Raw genomic sequence first — 20,057 nt, 5'->3', positions numbered from 1 at the left:
TCCCTGATTGGCCCAGGTTAACAGCCCCAAACAAGGATGTCATAGTCAATGAGACCTGGTCCAACAATTACATCCACCAATCACTTTCTCTTCTCTTACATGTTCCTAAACTCTGGATTTCCCTCTCTAAACCTCCCTGCCTCTCTATCCCTCTCACTCTCATCCCTACGTAAATCACTTTTTAAAACTTACCCCTTTGTCAACCTGCCCTAATAGCACCTGATAAGTCTCGGTGCAAAATTTCATTTGATAATCGTGACTTAAACGCCTTGGAAGGTTTTACTTTGTAAGATGAATGACTCAGTCCTGATGGCTCATCATGGAGCAATACTAATGTAAAAGCTAAAAGTTCTCTTCGCCAGTCTATCTGCAGCAAATCCATTTGCATTCCATTAAGTGCGTGCATTGTTCTGAATGGTTGCTTAGGTGATATGCTCAAAGGGAACATTTTACAAGAAAAACAGCATTATTTCAACTAATAGAAGACCCAAGACACATTTTTCATGAAAAAGATTAATGAAAGCAGACTTTAAGGAGACAGTATTCCAGGAATTTTGCTAACGAGGGTGAGCAGGGAAGAAGCTACAAGATTTGAACTGGTGTAGAAATGTAGAGCAGGTCACAAAGAAGGAGCAATGACACTGGTGAGAAGGGATGGAAGGAAGCAGACACTGGACAAAGGAAACAGACAAAACGAAACCTATCTGTTGAAGATCAAAAGAAGCTTTGGGATCGATTTTCAACTTGATCTTCAATAGTCATTGGGGAACGATTGGATTGTTAAATAGGCATCACTTAGTGAATGAGGAATGCTTTCAGATTGTGCAAACTCAGTCACCGACAACTCCTTGGTTCTCACTGCGATGTTCATGATTCTAGTTTCTTCCTGTGGCAATGCTTGATTCTAGAGTCGTAGAGTAATACAGCATGGAAACAGGCCCTTTGGCCCAAACTGGTCCATGCTGACAATGGTGCCCACTCAGCCAGCTCCAATTGCCCACATTTGGTCCATATCCCTCTAAACTCTTCCCATCCATGTACCTATCCAAATGCTTTTTTTTAAATGTTGCTATTTGTACCTGCCTCAACTACTTTCTCTGGCAGCCCATTCCATATACGCACCACTCTCCACTTGAAGAAGTTGCCCTTCAGGTTCTTCTTAAATCTGTCCCCCCTCACCTTAAACCAATGTGCTCTAGTTTTTAATTCCCCACCCCTGGGAAAAAGACTGTATGCATTTATCCTAACTATGTCCCTCATGATTTTACACATACCAATAATGTCACCCCTGGTTCTCTTACATTCTAAGGAATAAAGTTCTATCCTGGCCAACCTCTCCATATAACTAAGGCCACATCCTTGTAAATCTTCTTTGCACACTTTCCTGTTTAACTATGTCTTTCCTATAACAGGGTGACCAAAACTGTACACAATCCTCCAAGTGCGGCCTCACCAATGACTTATTCAACTGTAACATAATGTCCCAACTTCTGTACTCAATGCCTCGACCTATGAAGTCCTGCATGCTAAATGCCTTCTTCACCTCCCTGTCTACCTGTGATGCTGCTTTCAACAAACTATGGACTTGTACTCATAGGTCCCTCTGTTCTACAACACTCCTCAGGACCTTACCATTTACTGTATAAGTCCTACCTTGGTTTGACTCTCCAAAGTGCAATACCTCACACTTATCTGTATTGAATTGCATTTGCCAATCCTCAGCCCACTTCCCCATCTGATCAAGATCCCTCTGTAATTTTTGATAACCTTCCTCACTATCAACGATACCTCCTAATTTTGTATCATCCGCATACTTACTAACCATGCCTTGCACATTCACATCCAGATCATTTATGTAAATAACAAACAACAAAGGTCCCAGCACCGACCCCTGTGGCACATCACTAGTCACAGGCCTCCAGTCCGAGACACAACCTTCAACCATCACACTCTACTTCCTGCTATCGAGCCGATTTGGAATCCAATTAGCTAGCTCTCCCTGGATCGCATGCAACCTAACCTCCGTGACTATCCTGCCGTGCGAGACCTTGTCATAGGCCTTACTGAAGTCCATATAGACAATATCCACTGCCCTAACCTCATCCACCCTCTTGGTTACCTCTTTGAAAAACTCTGAAAGATTTGTCAGACATGACTTTCCGTGCATAAATCCATGCTGACTGTCTGTATGCTTTTCATGTGAATTTTATTATTGAGACTTGTTAATTGGAACAAACACCTTCCTAGTTTCATGTAAAATGTTACATCTCTTGATGCTGAGGAAAATGCCCTCATTTTTGTTTTTTGCCATAAAGGTCTGATTCATTTTCGGGGTTGGTGGTAGGGATTTAAAAGTATCACATTCCACAGATGGCAGCTATTAAGCCCATTGCTTCTATGCAGCTCATTTTGAAAGAGCCCCATTCCCGACAGCCCTGCAAATTTATCCCTTTCTGGTATCAAGCCAATTTCCTTTCAAGACTTGCAGATGAGTCTACATTTCATTCTGTGCCTTCCAAATTATAAACTTCCCTCCCTCTTATGGTCAGAAGTGGAGATATTCTCTAATGACTGCAGAGTATTCAGCACTATTCACGACTCCTCATATACTGAAGCAGTACAAGTTCAAATGCAACAAGATCTGGATAACATCCAGGCTTGAGCTGAAAAGTGGCAAGTAACATACATGGCACACAAATGCCAGGCTATGATCATTTCCAATAAGGGACAATCTAACCACTGCCCCTTGATATTCAATAGTGTTATAATCACTGAATCCCCCACTATCAATATCTTGGGGTTCCCATTGACCAGAAATTCAACTGGACTCACCATGTGAATACAGTGGCTACAAGACCAGGTCAGAGGCTAGGAATAGTGTGATGAGTAACTCTCCTCCTGACTCCCCAAAGCCTGTCCACCATCTACAATGCACAAGTCAGGAATGTGATGGAATGCTCCTCATTTGATGGGTGCAGGTCCAACAACACTCAGGAAGCTTGACACCATCCACGACAAAGCAGATCACTTGATCGGTACTCCATCTACTCCCTCCACCACTCACACTCAGTAGCAGCTGTGTGTACTATCTGCAAGTTGCACTGCAGAAATTCACCAAAAATCCTTAATGTGCACCTTCCAAACCTCTGCCTACTTCAATCTGGAAGGACAAGGGCAGCAGACACTTAGGAACACCACCACTCGCAATTTCCCCACCAAGCCATGGACTTGGTAATATATTGCCATTCCTTCACTGTTACTGGGTCAAAATCCTGCAGCTCCCTCCCTAAGGGCATTGTGATTCAAGCTACAGCACATGGTCTGCAACGGTTTGAGATGGCAGCTCACCACCACTTTCTCAAGGGCAACTAAGGGTGAGACATAATTGCTAACCCAGCCAGTGGTGCCCACATTCCACAAGTGAACATAAAAAAAATCTTGCTGCATTAAAGTCATCTCATCTTTGGGCCTTCGGCTAATTTTCTGAAATGCTCTGATTACCAACCTTTGTGGCAGTTGATCTAAGTCCGCAGTGTACCCAGCAGAACCTCCATCGGGGGACACCTCCCCTCAACATCACCCCCATCCACTCAGACCCCAAAGAAAGGCACACCCAAATGATCAAACTGGAAATTGACTCAAAGGTCTTACCATCTGTCATTGACGATAAGAACTTATTTCAAACACAATCGCTCAGTGCTGATTTTGAGGTTCAGAAACATGGAACAGGAAAATACCAAATTAATTGGAGTAGGATGCCTCCAGTAAAACCCAGCATGGAACAGGCCAGGTTACTCCTATTACTTTCTCACAATCAGTTGCACTAGTGAGAAGTGTGTTTCCTGACTGATAGATATTCTGAATCGCAGAATTGCTGCAGTGTAGAAAGAGACCGTTCTGCCCATCTTGTCTGCATGAACAATGCACTGAATGCGACTTTCCTGCGTTCTTCCCAGAACTCTGAGATGTAGAATCAGAAGTAGGCCATTCTGCCCATTAAGCCTGCTCTGCCATTCAATGAGGTCATGGCTGATCTGATAATGCTCAATGCCACTTGCCTGCCTTTTCCCCATAGCCCTTGATTCCCTTGGACCCCTACACATTGTTCCTTTTTGATGAAAAAGCTCACACTCTTTTGAATTAAAAAGATCCAAACAACTGCGGATGCTGGAAATCAGAAACAAAATTAGAAATTTCTGGAAGAGCATAGCAGGTCCGACAGCATCTGTGGAGAGAAAAAATAGTTAGTGTTTCAGGTCCAGTGACCTTTCTTCAGAACTGATGGTAGCTGTGAAAAAGTTGGTGTATATGCTAAAGAATGGTGAGGAGAGGGGGAAGGAGTAAATGGTAGGTAGAGAAGGAGCCCAGAGAAAGAGAAGAAAACAGTTGGACAGGGAAAGGAATACGTAATGGTCAGTCTGGAAGAATGAATAGCTGCTATTAGGGACCATTAGTGGCTAACAATGAGCAGCCCCCATGCGATGACAAGGCCTAGTGCGTGGGTATGGGGTGAGGAGATGGTAGAAAGAGAAGGTGTCTCAAGCCCTAAAGCTGTTGAACTCAACATTGAGTACAGAAGCCTGTAGAGTTCCCAAGCAGAAAATGAGTTGTTGTTCTTCCAGCTCACGCTGAGCTTCACTGGAGCACTGCAGCAAGCTGAGACAGAGATGTTGGCCACACATGGTTGTGTGTTGAAATGACAGGCAACTGGAAGCTCAGGGTCATTTTTAAAGACAGGATGTTGGTGTTGTGCGAAGTGGTCACCCAGTCTGCGCTTCGTTTCCCCAATGTAGAGGAGACCACACTGTAAGCAGCGAATGCAGCAGACTAGATTGTGGGAAGCGCAGATAAAGCGCCTCTTCAGCTGGAACTTCTTCTGAATATTTTGAGTGAATCTAATCTGCCTCCATCACACTCTCACACAGCACATTCCATATCCTAAACATTCTGCTTCAGATATATTTTCCTCCTATTGCTCTTGCTTCTTTTACATGTGAAGATAAAACCATAAGAATAAATGCTGGTCAGCCAGCGATGCCTATATTTCATGAATGTATAAATAAAAAAAAACACTAAGAGCAGGAGTAAGCCATTCAGCCCCGAAAGTCTGCTCTGCCATTTGATACAATTACGGCTGATCTAACCCAGACCTCAATTCCATTTCCTGCCCCTTCCTCATAAACCTTGAACCACTTACTAATTGAAAAGCTGTCTATCTCCTCTCTAAGTGTACATAGAACATAGAACATAGAACAGTACAGCGCAGTACAGGCCCTTCGGCCCTCGATGTTGCGCCGACCTGTGAAAACCAATCTGAAGCCCATCTAACCTAAACTATTCCATTATCATCCATATGTTTATCCAATGACCATTTAAATGCCCTTATAGTGGGCGAGTCTACTATTTTTGCAGGCAGGGCATTCCACGCCCTTACTACTCTCTGAGTAAAGAACCTACCTCTGACATCTGTCCTATATCTATCACCCCTCAATTTAAAGCTATGTCCCCTCGTGCTAGCCATCACCATCCGAGGAAAAAGGCTCCCACTGTCCACCCTATCTAATCCTCTGATGATCTTGTATGTCTCTATCAAGTCATCTCTTAACCTTCTTCTCTCTAACGAAAACAGCCTCAAAACCCTCAGTCTTTCCTCATAAGACCTTCCCTCCATACCAGGCAACATCCTGGTAAATCTCCTCTGCACCCTTTCCAATGCTTCCACATCCTTCCTATAATGCGGTGACCAGAACTGTACACAATACTCCAAGTGCGGCCGCACCAGAGTTTTGTACAGCTGCAACATGACCTCATGGCTCCGAAACTCAATCCCTCTACCAATAAAACCTAACATACTGTACGCCTTCTTAACAACGCTATCAACCTGGGTGGCAACTTTCAGTGATCTATGCACATGGACACCGAGATCTTTCTGCTTATCCACACTACCAAGAATCTTACCATTAGCCCAGTACTCTGTATTCCTGTTACTCCTTCCAAAGTGAATCACCTCACATTTTTCCGCATTAAACTCCATTTGCCACCTCTCAGCCCAGCTCTGCAGCTTATCTATGTCCCTCTGTAACCTACAACATCCTTCTGCACTATCCACAACTCCACCGACTTTGGTGTCATCCGCAAATTTACTAACCCATCCTTCTACGCCCTCATCCAGGTCATTTATAAAAATGACAAACAGCAGTGGCCCCAAAACAGATCCTTGAGGTACACCACTAGTAACTGAACTCCAGGATGAACATTTCCCATCAACCACCACCCTCTGTCTTCTTACAGCTAGCCAATTTCTGATCCAAACCACTAAATCACCCTCAATCCCATGCCTCCGTATTTTCTGCAATAGCCTACCATGGGGAACCTTATCAAACGCTGTACTGAAATCCATATACACCACATCAACCGCTTTACCCTCATCCACCTGTTTGGTCACCTTCTCAAAGAACTCAATAAGGTTTGTGAGGCACGACCTACCCTTCACAAGTGTACTCAGTGTCCTGACATCCACAGTACACTGGGTCAGTGAATTCCACAGACTCATGACCCTTTGAGAGCAGTGATTCGTCCTCACCACTGTTTTAAATCTGCCCCACCTTATCCTAAAAATATGCCCTTTCGTTTTAGATTGCCCCACAGGGGAAAACATCCTCTCTAAATCAATCCCCTTTAGCATCTTATATACCTCACATAATTTATAAACTAATGACTTTCCATCTGTCTTCTCTTGTTCTTGATCCTTTTATGAGTGGGACCATCGGCTCTAACTTGACCTCTCAGGATTGTTTTTTAATTCATTCACAGGATGAGGACATTACTGGCTAGGCCGGCATTTATTGCCCATCCCTAATTGCCACAGAGGGCAGTTAAGAGCCAAACACATTGCTGTGGGTCTGGAGTCACATGTAGGCCAGACCAGGTAAGGATGGTAGTTTCCTTCCCTAGTGGAGACTTGTGAACCAGATGGGTTTTTCCTGACAATCAGCAATAGTTTCATGGTCATCATTAGACTCTTAATTCCAGATATTTTTAAAATCTTAATGAAGATAATATATTTTGGATTTGAACCCGGGTCCCCAAAACATTATCTGGGTCCCTGGATTAATAGCCCAGCAAAAATACCACTAGGTCATCACCTCTCCATTATGATTTGGAATACTCCAATCAAATCATCTCTCATACTCCTTTTCTAAAAGGAAAATAGTCTCAACATTTCCAATCCATCTTCACAACCAAAGACCCTCATTCCTGTACCTTTTCTGCACTCTGTACAATGCTTTCACATCTTTCTTACAGGAGAGAAGAATGCCAACCAGTGTGGTACCTCAACTATATGTCACAATGCCACGTTGCTCCTCGCTCGTTAAGCTTGTGCAGAGACCATCACTAATAAGTACTATTTCAAGGAGCTTTCAGCTGTATACAACTGAGATCAAACTTACACAAAGAACTGCAGATGCTGGAGATCTGAAACGAAACTGAAATTGCTGGATAAACTCAGTTCTGATGAAGAGTCATCAGACTCAAAACGGTAGCTCTGCTTTCTTCTTGCAGATGCTGCCAGACCTGCTGAGTTTTGCCAGCAATTACTGTTTTGGTATCATCTGGCCAGTGTTTGGCATTTTCCATAGTTATTTCAAGCTGTCAAAGTGCACAGTCAGTGACACAGCTGTAGGAATTTCTCTTACTTCAATCCCTTTGAGTAAACCGACTGTTTTCAAATATTCCCCTTGAAATATCACATGATGTGGCCTACTCCTGTCCTTATGTTCATATAATACCTGCTACTCAAGGAGTGATCACCAAAGTTAAATTTTTTAAAATAAATGCAAAAAGTTCTCCAAATTACCCGATTTTCTGATCCAGATTCATAGAAAGCACAAACCAGATTTCTGTACTTAATACGAATCACTATCCATTACAAGTAGTCAGACTCGAGAGACTAAACAGCCGAAAATCACAACAAATAAAAGCTGTAATCCACCCACTTCCACAAACACACTCACATGCTCACAGACAGACAGGAAAATAAAACAGAGATGGATGGAAGCTGGGAAAATGGTTCATTAGTCTTTGTTTATAAGATCCATTGAGGTGGTTCTTGCTCATTGGAAAGCTTCATCTCGGCCCTTATTTTTTAAATGCTTCCACTGGTTTGCAAGAGGCACAGGGTGGCTGGTTCACTTATAGGACATCTCTGATTTATCAGTGAGAACATCACAATATATAGCAACCGCTGAATGAAAGATAAACTTTCAGGAAAGATTTACCAGGATGGGAATGGAGGGTTTGAGTTCTAAGGAGAGGCAGGGACATTTTTCACTGGAGCATAGGATATTGAGGGGTGTCCTTACAGAGGTTTATAAAATCATAAGGGGTATAGATAAAGTGAATAGCAGGTAAATTTCCTTAGGGTGGGAGATTTCAATACTACTGGGCATATATTTAAGATGAGAGGAGAAAGATTTAAAAAAGATATGAGGGGCAACTTTTATTACACAGAAAGTAGTCCATTTGTGGAATGAACTTCCAGAGGAAGTGGTGGATGCAGGTACAATTATAATGTTTAAAAGACATTTGAATAGGTACATGAATAAGAAATGTTTGAAGGGATATGGGCCAAGTGCAGGCAGGTGGACTAGTTTAGTTTAGTATTATGGTCAACATGGACTGGGTGGACTGAAGGTTCTATTTCCATGCTGTGTGACTCTATGGTTATAGAGAACAGAGAGACACCTTCTGAGCTGGTGAAGATTCGGTCACTTCACTGTATATAATGTCTCAGCCTGAAGCTGTTCTGTTACCTGAGAACCAATCACACAGTTATCAGCAGGCGTTTCTCATTGATAACTGGTCACTAGTCCATAGAACAATCAACTTCATGTTACCAGCCAAAGCTCCATCTGGATACAGAACCCCTCAGCTCCAGTTTGTCTGCAACCACTGTTTGTTCAAACTGTTGTATAAACAATGCTTACCATGAATGTCACACTACTTGCATTTCAAATCATGCAGCAATCCATGCAAAGCACTGGTTTTAAAATATCTCTTTCCTATCTCAATTCACATTTTTTAAAAGAAAAACACAGAAATAAAAGGACAGGGTCTCAACAATACATATGGTAGGCATGACTCCTGTTTGATGAAGATTATTAGTAGCTGAGCAATGCGGTGCATGAGGTTAATGAATTGCACATTTAGAGATGTGTCACTGACCTTGACCTCTCACATCCATTCATTAAAAATCTTGAATCACTGTATTTCATCCTCAGAGCTTGGCTCCTGGCCTTGGTTACTTTATTAAAATTCACTCACAGGATGAGGGCATCACTGGCTAGCCCAGTGGGCAGTTAAGACTCAACCACATTCTGTGGGTCTGGAGTTACATGCAGATGTAATTCCAGGTTTCAAATTCCACCATCTGCTATGACAGGATCCAAACCCAGGTCCTAAGGACATTACCTGTGTCTCTGGATTGACAGTTCAGTGATAACACCGTTAGGCCATGACTTCTATTTGTTTTCTTCTGCTGAATTTCAGAGGTTTTAAGTTAGCTTCATCCTTCTGAATGTGAGCAATGATGTTAAAAAAATTGGGCCTCAAAAAAATGTGAGAGAGAGGATTTGTTAATAAAACCATGCAGCACTGTCAATGAACTTGTTTAAGTTCAGATTGTCAGTGTTGTTCTTTATTTTAATCAGCAAAAAGGAGCTCTATTACTCTATGCTTCAATATGTATGTCCAGGAGAAGCAATCTCACTGTTTATTGGGGATTAATATACATTCATATCACACAAAAAAGCAGCTCTATACAGCAATACCACATGGCCTTGGGCCATTCACCTTCCTTTCAGTATATTTTCCATTCCCATCTTATTAGAAATAAATAAATCATATTTCACATCTGCTCCATCCTTTATTAACAGAATAGAAATAAGCAATTTATAGAACCACAGCAGCTTCAGCTTTCAGGGTCAGCGGTAAGTTTGTTCCTTGTGGTTACAAACTTATGTGTAGCTCTCCAGGTCGGAAACATAGTGATCATACTGAATTTTCATGGGTCAGTGTGTTTTTTTTTTCAGTGGTCACTTGCAGCTTTTGGGGTAGATATGTGTGGAGGCAAAAACACATTCAAGATGAGAGCACATTCTTCTGAGCAAGTGAAGATGACCGTATATTCCTGTTTCATAGGGAGAGTCCACAGATGAAGTGTTACAAGACCAGAAGAGACACCAGGTCATGGGATTTGTCACCAATAATTCTAGCTTCCAATTTCTCACATTGGAATGCACTTCATGAATAGGTGAGGTGCAATTTTGTAGTAGTCCCTCTACTTATGGGCCAGAGTTTTTGCATTTCTCTCTGGGATTTAATGGTCACTGTTGGATGTTGGAAAACGGGTTGATTGTGCCTGTAGCAAGCGACAACAATGGATGAACTTCATGGTCGGCAGAACAGTGTGTAACACAGTAACATCCCCATGTTAAAAGGCATTGCTCAGAAACAACCTCCTTACCGATGCTCAGTTGGGGTTCTGCCAGGGCCACGCAGCTCCAGATTCAAACAGGGAGAAAAGAACTTCCTTCCAGAGGTGAGAGGGATTGGTCTTGACATCAAGTCGACATTTGACCGAGAGTGACAACTGGCAGCCGTAGCAAAACTGGGGTCAAAGGAATCAAAGGGAAAACTCTCCACTGGTTGGAGCCATAGCTGGCATGATGGAAAATTGTGGTTGTTGGAGGTCAGCCATCTCAGACATCTCTGCAGGAATTCCTCAGTTTATATATTTAACCTATTTCTGTAATCAAGCTGTTCACAGAGGTTAGTATGCACCTCAGAACAGGTGGGGCGTGACCCCTAGTCTCTCAGTCCAGAGGTTGGGACACAATCACTGAGCCGCAATTCCTCCGATTAGTGTCTTAGGCCCAACTAGCTTCAGCTACTTCATCGATCACCTTCTCCCAAGGTCAGAGTGCGGATGTTCACCGATAATTGCACAATGTTCAGCACCATTCTCCCTTCCTCAGATACTGAAGCAGTCCTTATCCAAATGTAGCAAGACATGAACGAAATCCAGGTTTGGGCTGAAAAGTGGCAAGTAATAATTATGACACACAAATGTCATCTCTAACAGAGAGAGAATCTAACCACAACCTCTTGATATTCAATGGCAACATCCTTGGTGGGGGGAGGTGTTTATCATTGACCAGAAACTCAACTGGTCTCAGTACAAGAGCAGGTCAGAGGCTAGGAATACTGCAACGAATACCTCACCTCCTGTCTGCCATCTACAAGGCACAAGTCAGGAGTTTGACGGAATACTCCCCACTTGCCTGGATAAGTACAATTCCAATAACGCTCAAGAAGCTTAACACTATCCAGGACAAAGCAGCTCGCTTGATTGGCACTACATCCACAAACATCCCTCCCTCCACTACTGCCATTAATAGCAGCAGTGTGTTCCATCTACGTGATGCACTGTCAAAATCTACCAAAGACTCCCTGCAAGACTCCCCTTGTTACATCCTGCCAAACAGAAGGGGACCAGCTTGTGCAAATGTTCTACCAATGCTAACGTATTAGTTTCTATAACATGAGCTTTAATTCTCTGCAAAATCCATTGACATAGTATATTATTAAGTGCCTTCTGGAAAGCCAAGTACAACACATCTCCAGGCTTCCCTTCATCTGTAGCAATTTTTTTTTATTCATTCAGAGGATGAGGATATCACTGGTTAGGACAGCATTTATTGCCCATCCCTAACTACCCAGAGGGCAGTTGAGAGTCAATCACATTGCTGCAGGTCTGGCATCACATGTAGACCAAACCAGGTAATGATGCCAGTTTCCTTCCCTAAGGGACATTAATGAACCAGATCGGTTTGTCCCGACAATCGGCAATGGATTCATGGTCATCATTAGATTCTTAATTCCAGATATTTTATTGAATTCAAATTCCACCATCTGCCGTAGCGGGATTCGAACCTGGATCCCCAGAACATTATCTGGGTCTCTGGATTAACAGTCCAGTGATAATACTACTAGGCCATCGCCTCCCCTGCATGCCCACAAATCACCATTTATTGTCACTTCCTAATTGACTGAAAAGCTTGCTGGGCCTTTTCAACAGTCAGATAACAGTCAACTATATTGCTGTGCATCTGAACAAACATCTAAGCAAGGGCAGCAAAGGATGGCAGATTTCCTTCGCTGAAGGGCGTTAGCAAGCCACATGGGTTTTTACAACAACTGATGTAGTTTCATGGTCACCATTAGTGAGACTAGTTTTTAATTGAAGATTTCTTAAGTAATTGAGTTAATGTGTTATTCGTCTAATGAAAATATCAGCATGTCACCATCTCCCCCTTAGCTCACTTTTACTGGAAGCAGAACCAACGGTTCAAAATCCACTCTTTGATACAATCTGCACTGTTTGAAAATCCAGCCGTCAAAAAATATATTGCACACATATATTGCATTCAAACCTTCATGCCAGCTTTTTGGGCACATCAATCTATTGGATGCATTTGCAATCTGAATCAAGAGATGTTCTGGTTCCCATCCATTATCATTAAGTCAGGCAACTTACCTCTTGGTTTCTGCTACTTTATCCCTCTAGACCTATTTCTGCAGAGTGGGGCTCAAACCTTGCACTTTTTCCTTTCATGGAAGTACAACTTATTTTCAATGCAATTATCAGCTAAAGGCATTTCTTATTCCAATAACTCTAAAATTAGTAAAGTGTAATGAGCACTAAAAATTGATTGTACCCTTCGGGAACATTTTGCATGACACAATAAATTTTGTCTCACTAAATCACAAATTATTGATGATGTTGCTACTATTGCACGGAAATTTATTGTTCTATCCATTAACCAGAGTCATGCAATTAAGTCCAACATTAATAAATATTTCTAAATGGACTTTATTTAATTCTTGCACCACTGTGAGATTATGAAGTACTGTCACTTCTTTTCAATGCTGCAATCAAGTTGTATCCTTATTATTGTGAAAACCTAGTCATCCATTTTATGTGCTGATAGCTGTGATTCAGTGCAGTGCATGTTAAGTCAGGACGCTGTGAGAATTCAGTTTATATTTAGGAACATAGGAACAGGATGAGGTTATTCATCCCATTGACAATGCCCAACCATTCTAGGTCATGGCTGATCATCACCTCAGTGCCACATACCCACAGGGGCTCCATAGCTTGTAGCATCATTATTCCTTGCTCCTGATGTTGAGGAAGTCCAGAACTAGGGGTCACAGTCTAAAAATTAGGGGTGAGCCATCCAAGGCTGAGATGAGGAAGAGTTTCTTCACTTGGAGAGTTGTGAACCTGTGGAATTCTCTATCACAGGAAGCAGTTGGGGCCAGTTTGTTAGGTATATTCAAGACGGAGCTGGACATGGCCCTTGCGGTTATAGGGATCGAGGGGTATGGAGAGAAAGTGGGAGTGGGATACTGAGATCGCATGATCAGCCATGAGCATATTGAATGGTGGTGCAAGCTCAAGGAGCTGAATGGATTGCTACTGCATCTGTTTTCTATGTCTATATATATGTCTATCGATTGTTTTCTGTCTTGTATATAGTCAATGACTGACCTTCCACAGCTTTCTTTTGGGTAGAGGATTGCAAAGGTTCACCACCCTCTGAGTGAAGAAATTTGTCCTTGTTACTGTCTTCAAAAACCTGAGATTACGTTCCTTGGTTCTAGTCTCACAAGACAAGGGAAATCTCCTTTCTACAACCCACTCTGTCATACCAGTAACAATGTTGTAAGTTTCATTAAAATCACTTCTCATTCTTCTGAACTAAGGGGAATACAAGCACACTTCTCTCAATTTCTTCTCATAAAATAATCCTACCAACTCAGGTATTAATCTGCTATATTCCCTCTACAGCAAGTATACCCTTCCTCAGATAAGGAGACCCAAACTGTACACAATACTCCAGGTGAGGTCTCACTAAGACTCTATACAGCTGAAGCAAAACTCATTTACTTCTGTATTCAAGTCCCCTGAAATGCATGGCAGCATAATGTTCACCTTCCTAATTGTTTCTCCACATCAGTGACTCATGGACAAGGATGCCCAGACCTGTTTGGACCTCCATCCTTGCCAACCTTTCGCCACTTACAACCTATTCCTCATTTTCTGTTTTCTACCAAAGTGAATAACTTCAGCTTATTTGCATTATATTTCATCAGATTTGTTCTAGCCAATTTCCTTAGCCTGTCCCAGTCCACTTGAGACCTCCTTGCATCCTCCTCACAGTTTACATCCTCACCCAGTTTGGTGTCATCAGTAAATTTGTAAATATTACAATGGTCCCCACACCCAAGTCATTTCTATAGATTGTGAACAGTTTTAAACTTAGCATTGACTCCCTACGGTACTTCATTAATCACAGCCTCCCATCCTGAGAATGATTCATTTGTTCCTACTCTCTGCTTTCTGAATATTATCCAATTCCCAATCCATAATTAGTATATTCCCCACAATCACATGCATTCTAATTTTATTCCTCAATGTCTCCATGAGACCTTATCAAAAACCTTCTGAGAATCTAAGTACACAACATCCACCTTTGTCTCTGCCTACAAGTAACATCCTTAAAACACAATTTACCATTTCTGATGAAGGGTCTAGGCCCGAAACGTCAGCCTCTCTGCTCCTATGATGCTGCTTGGCCTGCTGTGTTCATCCAGCCCTGCACCTTGTTGTCTCGGATTCTCCAGCATCTGCAGTTCCTACTATCCCTTACCATTTCTAAATCAGTGTTTTCTCTACTCAATTCACCCATTCTTTTCTAAATGTTCATTTTACGTAATGGACTATACTGACAATGGATTAGAACATTTTCCCTACACTGATATCGAACTAACACATCTGTAGTTTTCCATTCTTCCTCTGCCTCTCTGCTTAAATAGTGTGATTACAATTCCACCTTCTAGTCAGCAGGAACCTTTCTTGAATTGATAGAATTATGAAAGATAGCCATCAATGTAGCCACTAGCTACTTCCTTCGACACTCTGGAATGAAACTCATCTGGTCCAGGAAATTTATCAATTCTCCACCCAACTAATGTTTGAAGCACTACCTCTTCACTTTGCACCAGTTTTCTCAGTGGAAAACACCAGCAGCACAACAGATCTTCAAAAGAGTCAAGGGGCAGAGATGAGTGTAGTAGCCATTACTAAAGAGAAGGTGCTGGGGAAGTTGCAAGGTCTAAAGGTGAATAAATCATGCAGACAGGTTGGATCACAATGCAGAGTTCTGATGGAGATGGCTGAGGTGATTGTGGAGGCATTGGTGATGATCTTTCAGGATTGACTTTTCTCTGAAGTATCTCCCTGACACCTCCACTGTCATTTTATAGTCAAACTACATCTCTGACATCCAGGATTAGATGAGCAGAAATGTCTTCCAATTAAATTTTGGGGAGACTGAAGCCATTGTTTTCGGTTCCAACTCCCAAACCAAACTATCATGTCCATTCGTCTCCCTGGAAAGTGGGTGAAATTAAGCCACTTCCCTCACAACTTTGGTGTCACATTTGATCTCTAGCTGAGCTTCTGACCCCATCTTTGTGTCATCACTAAGACTGACGTTACCTCTGTCTCAACTTAGCTATTATGAAATCTTCATGTCTAGCTTTCTTCCCACCAGATTCTACCAAGTCCTTCTGCCTTGCCTTATCTTCTACCCTCCCTAAACTTGAGGTCATTTAAATTTTGCTGTCTGTGTCTTACCTCACAGCAAATTCCATTCCATTATCAGCCCTGTGCTCATTGATCCATGTTGTCTGTTGGTCACACAATATCTCGATTTTGAACTTCTCATCCTCGCTTCCTCTAGCTCTGTGACCTCCTCCAGCCCAACAGGCATGCAGGATATCTGCACTCATCTACTTGTGCACTCTTGTAAATGTCTGATTTTAGTCTATCTTCAATTAATATCCATGCCTTCCATTGCCTAGTCCCTCAGTCTCTGGAATTCCCTTCCTGCATCTCCCTGTCTCTCTGCTTTTCTCCTGTAAGATGCAGAGTCATCAAATTATTACAGCACAGCCTATCTTGTCTATGATTGTTCTCTAAGAAAGCATCTCATCAGGTGCGTTTTGCCCACCTTCTCCCAAAAAATGCAAATTGCTCCTTTTCACATAATAATCCAATTCCCTCTTGAATGTCTCAACAGAACATACCTCCAGCACACTTTCAAGCAGAACATTCCAGATCCTCACCACTCGCTGCACAAAAGTGCTTCTCTTTCTGTATCCATTACTCATTTTGGCAATTACCTCAAGTTTGTGCCAGTTCTCTCTTGCTCCTAGTACCAATGGGAAGATTTTCTCCTCATCTATTCTTTACAGACCCATCACAATGTTGAACATCTCGACCAAATTTCCTCATAATCTTCTCTTCTCCAAAGAAGATAGTCTTAACTTCCCCAATCTATCTGCATAAACTGAAGTTCTTCACCCTGGAAACATCTTCCTCCACACCTTCTCCAAGGCTTTCACATCTTTCCTGAACCGTGGTGCAGTGGACTGGATGCCATACTGTAGTTGAGGCTGGAGTCATGTTTTATAGAAGTTGAAGATTTGTTTTATTGCTTGCCTGGGCACTGGTTGATTAGCCCAGTTGGCTGGACAGCTGGTTTCCAAATGGAAAATGACAGCAACAACATGTGCTCAATTCCTACACTGGCCAAAGTGACAATGAAGGACTCTCCTTCTCAACCTCTCGCCTCATCTGAGGCCTGGTGACCCTCAGGTTAAACCACCACCAGTTGCCTCCCTCACTGTAATGAGAGAGCAGCCATATAGCTTGGTAGGACCTTAATGACTTTGACACACTGCCCAGAAATCCTTGTACTGGTTAAGCTTATTTTCCACCAATAAAGTCACATCGATTTCTAAAATTTTGGCTATCACTGTTTCACCTTTTCCATATGCAACCATCAACCCTACCACTCTATGTGACAGGCCGGCCAATTCTCTGTAGCATGTTATCCCCAATCAGCAAATCAAGTTCAGCCCTGAGTAGTTTCATTATTATGAACAATTCTGACCTGGCAGGAAATAATCCTGCATTCTTGAAGACCCCTCACTATGATACACTCATGTTCAAATGACTGATTCAAGTACAATAAAAGATAGGGAACCACTGGATGCCTACGGGTGCAGAAGGAAATTAAAAGTGGAACTTTCAAGTGGAAATAAAAATTAAACTTGTTAGTAGATTATAATGGCATTCTGCTGTGTTTGCTCAGAGCAGTCAGAGTCAGGATCCTTGCCTCAGAAGGGGTGAGGAACTGAGTGTTTGTACAGTCTGTCACCTGTTTTGACTCTTCCTGGCCCAGTGGGGGCTGTTTCTCTGCCACAATGAGAGAGAGAGAGAAAGAGAGAGAGAGAGAGGTGGGTACAATGGGAGATGGAAGTGCGTGGTAAAGCCTGTTATTGTTGATGTAGGTGGCAAGTAGGCAGCACAGAGGGCATGTAGTGTTATTGGTGTCGGAAGTTGGGCGTGGTGGGTGGGGATGACAGTAAGGAGGGAAGATTTTGCAGGCAGCAGTGAGAGTTGTAGAGCGTGAGGCTTGGTTGTGTTTGGTACAGTAGCAGAAATGAGTGTATGAAGTATAAGAGAGAAGATGGTGCCACATATAATGGTGGACTGGAGAAAGTCAGTGACCTTTCTCCTACAGTGCTAGGCATTCCTACAGATGTTGGAGATGATGGTTGGCACCTAGCATCAGACTAGCAAGGACTGGTACTGAGGCCTCCTTTGCTGGTCCTGAGGGAAGAAGAAGTCCTACTTTGAAGCAACCCATGCATCAGGACCTGTCAGTTCTTGCCCCAAAATCCGGCACTGATATTTCCCCTCTGCCATGGCTGGACAAATGGCAGGACCCATGCAGGGCAACTCTGGCCAGTTGATGCTTGTGCAAGTGTACAGAGGCCTTTTAAAGATGGCATGGGTGTGATAATGCTATGTTTTAAGAGGTTTGTATTTCTTGGGCTTTCTTGTGAAGAAAGATTGAGACAGAGGCACCGAGCAGTCTGTTCTAATACAATAAAGTCAACAGTTTGTGAGGTCTTGGGATTATTTTTTAAAGTTAGAACAATGGAAGCAAGCTCCTACAGAACAAGATTTTTAGATTAACTTTCAGTAGCTGTTGGAGTTTGGAAATTGTTAGTCATCTCTCCCTACTACAGCAAAATGTTTGAGTTCTCTGTCTGTCTCTCTTTCTTTCGCTCAGAGTTTTCTCTTGATGTTCTTTCCTCCTGGACTGGAGAATTGCATGTGAGACAATCTATTTTACTGAATTTGCCTTTGCCATGGGTATGTTTATGGGATGTTACTATATTGGAACAGTTACTGTTTAGTGGTTAAATAATTTATTATTCTGTTACTTTTAGTTAAGTTATTTCAATTCTTCTTTCTCTTGTTTGTACTTTAACTATATTGTAAGAATAAAGTGTGTTTTGCTTCAAGCCTAGTAGTTTAACCAATCGAGTTACACTTGCCTATAAATAACATAAAAACTAGGGTGTAGGTTATCACTTTGGTATATTTGAAGGGAGTTTGGTCTGGTTCATAACATGGGCACCATACCGATGAATTCTGGAATATGTGTCGAGTAGCAAGTTGCTGCCGTAACAGCATGTAGTAAGATGGGGTGGAAACCAAACGTTAGGGTGGCCATTGGAACAGGGTAGGTAATTAATGAGGCAAGAGACAAAAAAGAAAACTGCAGATGCTGGAATCTAAGGTAGACAAACAAGAGGTTGGAAGAACACAGCAAGCTAGGCAGCATCTGGAGGAAAGGAGCAGTTTCTTCTGATGATGAGAGTAAATTAGTTGAGAGTAAATGGCCATCAAACTCATGCCTAAACATTTTTTTAAAAAATCATCATGGGGTGTAGGCATCACTGGCTGAGCCCATATTTATTTCCCATCCCTAATTGCCCAGAGGGCATTTAAGAGTCAGCCACTTGCTGTGGGTCTGAAGTCACATATGGGCCAGATCAGGTACGGATAACAGTTTCTTCCTGAAAGGGCATGAGGGACCTATGGGGATGTGATGGCCTAATGGTGTTATTGCTGGACAGTTAATCCAGAGACCCAGATAATATTCTGGGGGCCCAGGTTTTAATCCTATAACATCAGATAGTGAAGTTTGAATTCAACAAAATTCTACAATTAAGAGTCTACTGATAACCATTGTTGATTGTTGGGAAAATCCCATCTAGTTCACTCATGTCCATTAGGGAAGGAAATTGTTATCCTTGCCTGGTCTGGCCTACATGTGACTCCAGACCCACAATAATCTAGTTGACTCTGAGCTGCCCTCTGGGCAATTAGGGACAGGGAATAAATGCTGCCTGGCCAGCAATGCCCTCACCCCGTGAATGAATAAAAAAACTCTTTTCCACAAACAATTGACAATAGTTCCATGGTCATCGTTAAACTCTTAACTCGAAATTTTGTTTTTGCATTCAAATTGCACGATCTGCCATGGTCGGATTTGAACACAGGAACCCAAAACGTCACCTGGGTCTTTGGATTAGTAGCTTAGTGATAACACTACCAAGCCATGCCCTTCCTATTGGCAGCCATGCCTGTCAATACAACAATAGATCCTCCACTTAGCTCATTGACAGGTATATAAAAGCTACTGTCAAAGTGCACAGTTTTTCCCTCTGCACATCCTGTTACCTTTGGCAAAAAAGAATGTTTGAGCATGAAATTAGTAAAATTGTGCAAACAAAGCTGGTCCCATTAAGTTCAATTAAGATTACTCAAGCACATTAAAATGTAAGTGGCATGGTCATTATTAGACAATTGTATTCTTGAAGTTCTGAAGAACATAATTCAATAAAATGAGTATAAAATAATGTACAATGTCATTGCACAAATGCACTCAGAGTGAATCCCTTTTTCTGCTGTTTTAACTGTCACGGAGCTGTTTTACTTTATATGATTTAATGTCCCATTAGGATTGCAGAGCAAGAAATTTGGTGCAAGTGTATTACGTTTT

The sequence above is a fragment of the Rhincodon typus genome, chromosome 4 (assembly GCF_021869965.1).
Source record: "Rhincodon typus isolate 14 chromosome 4, sRhiTyp1.1, whole genome shotgun sequence".
NCBI lineage: Eukaryota > Metazoa > Chordata > Chondrichthyes > Orectolobiformes > Rhincodontidae > Rhincodon > Rhincodon typus.
The sequence above is the reverse complement of the archived record's forward strand: the minus strand, read 5'-3'. Positions refer to the sequence as shown.